Genomic DNA, 6,154 nt, shown 5'->3' on the forward strand with positions numbered 1-6,154 from the left:
ATTATATCCTCATGACCTATTGATTTTATAATTGGAAATTTGTACCCTTTGACCCCATTCACCCATTTCACGCACCCCCCACCCCTGGCCTCTGGCAACCACCAATCTGTTCTCTCTATCTGTAAGTTTGCCTCTGTTTCTTTGGTTTTTAGATTCCACCTCTAAGGTGAGATGACACGGTAGGCCATCATTGTCATTGGCATTGATGCTACAATCATTTCCCGAGCCGTTTCGCTTCAATTCAGTGCAGTTCGATGTGTCGTTGAGATGCTACTTATTCTAAGCCTCATACTAGGCATTGAGGATACGGCCCAGCATCTTCAAATATGGCTCTTGTGTCCTCAAGAGGCTTACAGTCTGGAGGGAAGACAGACATTAAAGAAGTAAGTAGTATATGTCTATTTAGAATCATTGTCAAAGGAAAGCATAGCAGGAGGACCCAACCTCATCTGGATGGGTAGGACGGAGAATGGACTTAGGGAAGGCCTCCCAGGGGAAGTAAGACTCCAGCTGAGAATTGAAGGAAGAGGTTTTTTGTTGTTGTTGGGGGTGTGGTGTGATGATGGAGGCAGGAAACAAAGAGCGTTTCAATGGAAAATACAGCAGAGCAAAGGTCTAGAGAGCTTGGCATGTTCACGGGCTCAAAGGGAGTCCAGGTGTTTCTCAGCACAAGGAGCAGGGTCCTAGGGGATGACCAGGAGAGCCCAGCCAGAGAGCTATGTGGTGGGTGTGAGGCTTTACGCCGGCAGATTGGGCAGCCTGGGTTGAGTGTCTGGGATGTGTTCTACGGGGCAAGTAGGAAATGCTGGTAATACGGGGACGGTGCCCAGCTCAGTAACAGCAAACTCTTCCAGTGCGCTTACTGTGTGCCAGTCCTGTGCTAAGCACCTGACACACGTTAGTTAACTCACATAAAGACCTGTTAGAATCCACGTCTGTTTTCTGGTGCAGGGAGGCAGGACCAAGCCAAAGCCGCTGAGGCAGAGCCAAGAATCAGCTGCTGGGGAGCCCAGAGAACAGAGGCAAACCCTGCAGAGTAGTCTGGAGCCAAGTGCTCAGGGCCTGTCAGAGACGGGCCTGAGGAGCGCAGGCTGGGAATAATCCAGGAGCGCCAGGTGACGGGCACAGATGGCTTTGGGCTTCCTTCGTTGAGCTTAAAGGGCAGGAGATGCCTCACGCCCAGAGCCTGGTATGCCAGGCTGGTCTGTCTCCTGCCTTTGGTGTGAACTGTCGGAAACAGTGGAGCTGACTCAGACGCTCCTGCAGAGCGTCTGTGGACAGCGGAATGCAAATGCTAGACCAAGACATGAATAAGTAGTTGTATTTCTGTTACGAAGAAAACCTGAGTTTTAACTGGTACCAGCATTGACTGGCTGGTCATCTGTCAAGGGGCAATATGGGTAATGTCCACTACATGTCCATCTCAGGAGTATGGCGTGGGGTTGGGTTTAGGGACAGGATGGCATAAGGAAAAGTACCCTGGTCTGGAGAGGGTGGCCTCTAGTGCTGGTTTTGCTATCTTCTAGCTGTGTGAGCTGGTGTAAACCACTTGCTCTATCTTAATCTCAGTGTTCTCATCTGCAAAATGGGCTTTATGGGATTGTTATGAGGATAAAATGAAATCTTATGTGTGAAAGCATCTTTCACATGGTAACACGTCACTGTGTCAGGAGTGACTGGCTGTGTTCCAAACCAACGTTAAACTGGCGTGTCCCAGAAGCCACCTTTATCGTTTGGCGTAATTTGGGAAATGTATTTGACAGATATCGATGTGTGCTTTCAAGGCATTCTCTTCCCAGAAGCAGGCCCAGAGAATGCAAATGAGGGTCAGATGGTCGCATGTGGCAGGCTCTCAGCAGAGTGGACAACTGCCACAGTTGCTGTTTCAGTGTCCTTTCCCTCTGTCCTTTCCCTCTCTCTCTGATAATAACACTCTTATCTGACTTTGCAAGAACCAGCTATCCTCCACCCAGATGATCATGACTAAGTCCCGTCTATGGAGAAATCCGAGAGGGGTAGAGTCACGTGGGCTGCAGAGGTCAGAGAGAGGTTTGAGCAGACCCAGGAACTTGAGCTAGAACCTGAAGGGTAGGTAGAATTGGGATAGTCAGCGGGAGGGAGAGGCATTTCGGATAGAGGGATCAGCAAGAGCAAAGGCTCACATCAGTAAATGTGGCCATGTGCTGAGACTCAGACTAGATGGCAGGGTGTTTGCAGGAGATGGAAGATAATCAACAAAGCAAATCAGCCACAATCCAGAGTCTGGACTGTATGCATGGCACCAACCAACTTACTACACTCCTGTCCTTTCTTGGTCACTCGTTTTATGATCCAACATCCATCCACTCATTGTCCGAAAGTTCTTTCTTATGTCTAACCCAAGTCCACACTGCTAATGTAAAGTCGTTTACCGCAGTTTTGTCTTCAAAAGAGGCAAAAGACACAGTTTATGGAAAGTCCCAGCATGAAAAATATACTGATCTTGTCCCCGTGGAAAGCTTTTAGCATCTAGAATACCCAAGTAACTGAAGCAGCTGGATCCTGCCTCCAGGAAGGGGCTCTGGCAGCCGCGGGGTGTTCCTGTTTGTCGTCTTGACTGGTAAAGGACTTGAGATTCTCCCATTCAGCTCATGTGGATGAAGCCACAGTGAAAAGGAAAGAAAAAAGAAAGAATTCATCTTCTTTGGAATAAAAATATTTTATAGATGCCACATAGCATATTGAGGTACAATATTTAAAAGAAAAAAAGGCACAGTTTTTTAAAAAGCTAAATGTTTATTTCTGATTTAAAAAGTGAATGAGTTCTGGCATCAGAGAGACCTCGGCTCATATCGTGACTTGGACATTTGCTAATTGTGAGAACTTAGGCAAGTTACTGTACTTTTTTGAGCCTCAGTTTGCTTACCTGTAGAATGGGGCAGATGGAGTGGAGGGTAGTAATCCTTTCTCCATAGGCTTGTTCTAAATGATCACGATATAGCACACACAGACAGAGAGTTGACGATCCTCACTTCTCATTTTTTTCTGTTGCTCCTTTCATTTATTTGTCCCCTCCCAGACTTGCTTACCTGATCTAAGCCTTATGCCTGGCAGAGGAGACTCCAGGACAGAGGTCACAGCTGCTTTTCTTCATTAGCACTTGGAGCCCATCCGCCTCCCCTGCCCAGAGAAACAGGGAACTCCTTCTGGAGGTGAGCCCGTTTGTCTCCCTTTCATCTTCCTTATCAAGCCAGGGTGATGACATCGAGTGGCTTGAGACATGTACCTGTGCTATCAACTGCCCTTTGCACTGAATTGAATCAGAACTCACAGATCAAAATCTATAGGTTGTTGCAATTGGGGAGCTCAAGGCATCCTGGCCTTACCCACTTGGTGCTGCTTTCCCCGATATTGAAAGTCCGTTTGGATGCTTTTTATGCGGGAAAGCACTGAATATCACTTTTTAATAAGAATTCCTTGTGGAGAAGTGATTACATCTTAGAGGCCAGTTGCCACTTCAGAAACCAATGATGTAGCTTTTCAGCAAGGAGCCTAATTAAAAAAGCTTGGGCAAGTCCCCAAACTGATGTGTCTCTGTGAGGCCATGAGACAAGCCTAGTTTTGGGATGAAAGAGGGAGACCCTTTCCTGGAAGCGATGCCAATGGACCAGAATAAATAATTTTATCCCACGCTCCTTCCCAAAGGCCCCAAGGATTCCTCTGTTGGTGAATCCCCGCCAGGAATTACGGAGTGGGGTAGGGGCCAGGACTCCTTAAAACCTTTTCCTCTAAATAACAGAGGGGTATACTGGCTGAAGCCATTTGTTTAACAAATTAATTTTCTAATTCATTGGTTCATTTAAACAATGAATGTAAATTTATTTAGTTATAGAACAGGTAAGATAGTTGCATGGTTCAAAATTCAGAAGGTACCTTGTTCAAGCCTCCCTCCAACCTATTTCCCAGCTACCTGGTTTTTCTCTCCAGAGGTAAAGCAACATTACATGTTCCTTAGGTCTTCTTCTGGAGACATGCTATACACAGAAAAGCTGTACATATTTCTTTCCTGTGCCTGGTTTGTTTGCTTTTTTAACCCACACGAATGGTAGTCATTTATAAAGTCTGCCCTGAACCTTGATTTCTTTAAACTTCATATACCTTGGAATTCTTTGAAAACAATGCATAAAAGGCTTCATTATTATTGGTTTTTATTTCTTTTTTCTGATGATTCATTTTAATCCAGAGCCTGGAGGCATCACAACTTTTTCAGTAATCTCCTGTTGGGAGACATCTGGTTTGTTTCCATTCTTCTGCTATCATAAACAACACTGCAGTGAAGAACTTGGTACAGATGTCATTTCAGACACGGCCAAGTCTATCTGTAGAATAAGTTCCTAGAAGGGACTTGCTGAGTGGGAGGTATATACATTTGTAATTTTGAACGATATGGTGAAATTGCCCTACATAGAAGTTGGATCAATTTACACTTCTACCAGCAACTTGTCAGAGTGTTTGCAACATGTGAGCATGTTTTTGAGTATTTATTATGTTCCATGTACATTGGGTGGCTAAAAAGGTGGAACTAGCCTTCCATGGCTTCCCTTTGCTCTTCGCGTAATGAGCAACCCCCTGTTGACCTTGTGTGACCCAGCCTGTGAGCTCCTTGCTCCCATCCCAGCCTCATTGCCTGCCTCTCTCCTGGCCCGATTCACCTCTCCTAGGTACACCCACCCTTTTCAGTTCCCCAAACATGCCAAGCTTTCTCCCCTCACAGGGTCTTTGTACATGAAGTGCCAGATGCCCGGAAGGTCCTTTCTTCCCTCTCCTCACGTAGTTAACGACTTTTAATCCTTAGCGCTCAGCTCATTCACCCTCCTTCTTGGGAACCCTTCCTTCATCTCCATGACTAACTCCCTTTGACTAGGTTATTAGTTCCCTGGCTCCATGTACTCCTCCTTCAAGGTCCAGAAGCTATTATCCATTTCATGTCTGTAATTATTTGTTCAATGTCATTCTTTCCTGCTGGTCTGTGAACTCCAGAAAGGCAGGGCCATGTCTGTTTTTCTCGTCACTGTGTCTCCAGAGCCTAGCTCTGTACCTGGTACCTAGCAGACACTCAATAAATATTTGTTGTTTGATTTGATTCAGTAAGATCAACGGCTCTTTATTAAGTATTGACTATATGTGCGGGAATTGTTCTATGCACTGGGGGTGCATTCGTGAATAGAACAGAAAAATCTCCAGCTCTCAAGGTGCTTAACATTCTGAGAGTGGTTGGGGGAAGAAGCATACAGTTAATAGACAAATAAACCAATAAATACATGATATGTCAGATTGTGATACATGCTATGAAAAGAAAGAAAGCAGGGTAAAACAGTAGCACTAGATAGGGATGGGAGAGCCATTTTAAATAGTCTTTAGAGAAGGGCTCTTAAATAAGGTGATATTGGAGCAGAGACTTGAATGAAATGAAGGAGTGGGCTATGTGAATATTTGGAAAAAGAGCATTCCAGAAGGATTGGCCAGTGCAAAGACTCTGAGGCCGGTCCATAATAGGCCTGTTAGAGGAATAGCTGGAAGACCAGCATGGCTGACATTAAGTAAGCAAGAGGACGTGAATGATGATTGATGGATGAATGAATGACCTAAGAAATTGGCATGTAGTAGAAAAGGTAAAATTTATGGGGGGCAAAAACTGTAATGTTAAATCAAAATTGACAAGGGTGTTCCACAAATGGTCCTGGGACAAATGGATATCGACATCCAAATAATTGAACCTTTATCTATACCTTTCATCATCTATAAACATTAAATCAAAATGGATCATAAACCAAAATGTAAAACTTAAAACTATAAAACTTCTAGAAAAAAAATAAGAGAACATACTTGTGATCTAGAATTAGGCAAACATTTTTTAAATACAACTCCAAAAGTATCATCTATAAAAGAAAAAAATTGCAAGTTGGACTTCTTCAAAAGACACTGTTGAGAGAATGGACACAAGTCATTGACTGAGAAAAGCATAATTGCAAATTGCATAACTGATGAATGACTTGTACGTAAAGAGCCCTCAAAATTCAACAATAAGAAAGCAAACAACACGATTTTAAAAAGGCAAAAGGTACCCCACCAAAGAAGATATGTGGATGGCAAAAAATATGGATGGCAAGATATA

General features: G+C 44.1%; 1 protein-coding gene across 2 annotated transcripts in view; it reads left to right on the top strand.

The window, feature by feature from the left end:
* Positions 1-5,902, top strand: part of LYRM9 (LYR motif containing 9) — a 30,579-nt gene extending 24,677 nt beyond the window's left edge. For both annotated transcript variants that reach the window (XM_033090908.1, XM_033090909.1), the window contains exon 5: positions 153-5,902. The gene's annotated coding sequence lies outside the window, so the exon portion shown is untranslated. The remainder of the gene's footprint in view (positions 1-152) is intronic.
* The last annotated feature ends 252 nt before the right edge of the window (positions 5,903-6,154 follow it).

The sequence above is a fragment of the Rhinolophus ferrumequinum genome, chromosome 21 (genome assembly GCF_004115265.2).
Source record: "Rhinolophus ferrumequinum isolate MPI-CBG mRhiFer1 chromosome 21, mRhiFer1_v1.p, whole genome shotgun sequence".
In the NCBI taxonomy this organism is placed as follows: domain Eukaryota; kingdom Metazoa; phylum Chordata; class Mammalia; order Chiroptera; family Rhinolophidae; genus Rhinolophus; species Rhinolophus ferrumequinum.